At 39.6% G+C, this 3,170-nt stretch overlaps 1 protein-coding gene across 2 annotated transcripts in view; it reads left to right on the forward strand.

Annotated features, from left to right (window-relative positions):
• Slamf6 (SLAM family member 6) overlaps positions 1–3,170 on the forward strand; it is a 21,522-nt gene that overhangs the window by 16,727 nt on the left and 1,625 nt on the right. The window lies entirely within an intron of this gene.

Raw genomic sequence — 3,170 nt, forward strand, 5'->3', positions numbered from 1 at the left:
GTAGACCATCATCCCTATCGCCATTCCTCCCATCTGGAATCTGAGGTACTACAATCATCTCTTCTAATTTTGCTCTTGTCTCCGCATAACCCATGGTCTAAAACACAACCAGCACACTGTCCTTAGTATAGTCCCACTCTTTCTATTGACTGCCCATACCCTTGCGGACTCCTCATCACACCCAGTGTGAAAGCCAGAGTCCCTGGCTCTGGATGGTCTGGCACATCCCCAGACTCTGCCAGTTTCACTCTCCCCATTCTCTGTTTGACTTCTGTGACCTTTTAGCTCCTCTATCAGAGAAGAAAGTTCTCCATGGTACAGTCACTTACATCTGCCCCAAGGCCCTTCTTCTGCCTGTTGGGTTCCTCCTGTACTTTAGACCTCAGCTTAAACACATCAGCTTCTATAAAAGACCTTCCCAGGGCAGTCTACCTAAAGTGGGCTTCCTTATTAGTCTCTTAAACTTCCAAGTTGTTTATTGCATGATATTGAATATTTATTTTTAATATGTTTCCCTCATTACAGATAAGTCTGTGAGATCAGAGACAATAACTATTTTATTGCTGTAGTAATCATTAATATGTAGAACATTGTAAGTGTTCAAACAATACCTTTAATAAATAAATGTATACATGATGAATTGGTGTGGGAATTAAATGAAACAATATGATTGGATCTGCAACTGTAGGTCTACTTCTGTGTATTTTATCAACTACAAACTGAAATGTTTGACAAAGAATTGTATCTATACTAAGTATATTCATACTTTTTTCTTATTAGTCCCTTGAGATACACATAGGTTCTATAGTACCCACACTCATTTTATACGAGAAATTGGCATCGAGGGATAACCTAGAACCATCTTCCAGGAAAACCAAGGGATGACTATAAACCTGCACCCCTTAGCCTAGTGCCTAACACATTAAGAGAGCCGAAGACACACATGCATAACTACTAGTTTTGCCTGGTGCCATGTGTCAGGGCACTCCTAGAAGCCTAACACTTGGGAGATGGAATCAGGAAGAGTCAATGTTGTCCTCAGTTATACAGAAAGTTCAAGGCCAACCTAGGCTACATAAAACCTTGTCTCAAAAAAAAAAAATCTTATTGACCACGTTATTATCATTATTAAAATTTATTCTCCTAAATCACAGAATCTTCATAAATGCCTTTAACAGCTAAGAGTCCTAAGTTCAAGGCTAGCCTGGACTACATAGGAAGTTCTGTGATAGTCTTATCTACACAAGAAGACTGTCACAAAAAGTAAGATAAAGGGCTGGAGAGATGGCTCAGTGGTTAAGAGCACTGACTGCTCTTCCAGAAGTCCTGAGTTCAATTCCCAACGATCACAAGGTGGCTCACAACCGTCTGTAATGGGATCTGATGCCCTCTTCAGGTGTGTCTGTAGAGAGCAACAGTGTACTCACATACATAAAGTAAATAAATCTTTTTTTTAAAAAAAAAGTAAGATAAAATAAATGAGAAGAGAGAAAGTCTACTACTTGACCACATTCATGCCATTTCTTGCCTTTTCTCAAGTTTCAAATCCAATCAGTTTACCCCATGTGAAACGCATGCTCTCTTGTCCTAAGAAACATTTTTGGAGGGAGAAGGATTGCTGCTATTCCTTTTAGGATGTTTTATTCTTCTCAAAAAATAATGCGTGTGCTTATTTAGAATAATTCACACACTCCAAAACAAAACGCCTCTACAATAGCCAAGATAACTACCATTAATAATCCTATATGAAAATAGCACTAATTTTTACCAATAAAAAAATCTTTTCATAACCTTTTCTTGGCTTTAATTTGTTTTTGTTTTTATTTTCATTTATTTCACTTGTTTTGTTTTTGCTTAACAATATCCCTTAAATAACTTTCTGAAGTCTGGATGTATAGTGCTACTGATCACCTTTGCTCCTTTTGGGTTTCAATTTTATCCATATGAATAGTTGAAAATCAAGCAACGCTTTGAAATGCGTATATATCAGAGGTAGTCCGTATCAAAAACAGAACCCAAGATGCCAAGAAGCAAGAATGGTGGCATCGCAATAGAAAAGATCTAAAGCAATGGCTGTGAACAACAGGAGGAGAAAACAAAATTCACCAAAGTTAGGTCTTTTTTATTTTGGTTTTTAGATCATTGGAGACCAAGTCTCCTGAGGCCCGGAATAGCCTTAAGCTCACTGTATAAGGACTACTGATCTTTCTGCCTCCACCCACCCACTACTAACATTATAAATTCATGTTGAATCCTGGCTACTAATGACATTGTCAGCTAACTAACTAGGATAAATAGAGAAAAGTTCATTAGGAAGAAAGGGAGGCTTCAGAAATAGTCATGGAGTCTTCAAAGAAGGGAAAAGGAAGAATACTTGTACATCCTTACAAGGTGCTCTAAAGCTTAGAGGAAGACTCATTGGGCAGATATGAAGGTACCGCCTTTATTTTTGACATTTATGTGTGTGCATGTGTACTTATGGGACATGTGGACTCAGAAGATCTCTTAGAGTTTCTATTTCTATGACAAAACACCATGACCAAAAAGCAAGTTAGGGAGGAAAAAGTTTATTTGACTTACACTTTCATATCATTGTTCATCACTGAAGGGAGTCAGGACAGGAATTCAAATGGACAGGAACATTGAAGCAGGAGCTATTGTAAAGGTTGGCCCATAGAGGGGTGCTGCTTACTGGCTTGTTCTTTACGGCCTGCTCAGCCTGCTTTCTAATAGAACCCAGGACCACCGGCCCAGGGATGCACTACCCACAATAGGCTGAGCCCTACCCTGTTGTGTATTTGGTTGATTGCTTATATTATGCTAATTGGGTTCCCAAATTATACAGAAATTTGCACGTCTGCATGTAAGACACCGAGGGTCCCTGCCCCCAGTTGGTTCTAATCGGTAAATAAAGTTGCCAATAGTCAATAGTTGGACAGGGAGACAGAGGCGGGACTTTAGATTTCCTGGACAAGGGAACCCAGGGAAGGAGAAGGATTTAGAATCTCCATACCGAGGAAGCAGGAGGATCAAGCTTGAGAGAAAGCCTACAGCCATGGAAGGGCCTCTCTTCCCAATGATGGATGACTAGACCATCTTCTGCTACATATGCAGCTAGAGACACAAGCTCTGGGGGTGTTGGTTAGTTCATATTGTTGTTCCACCTATAG

Source organism: Mus pahari, chromosome 5, assembly GCF_900095145.1.
Source record: "Mus pahari chromosome 5, PAHARI_EIJ_v1.1, whole genome shotgun sequence".
NCBI classification, from domain to species: domain Eukaryota; kingdom Metazoa; phylum Chordata; class Mammalia; order Rodentia; family Muridae; genus Mus; species Mus pahari.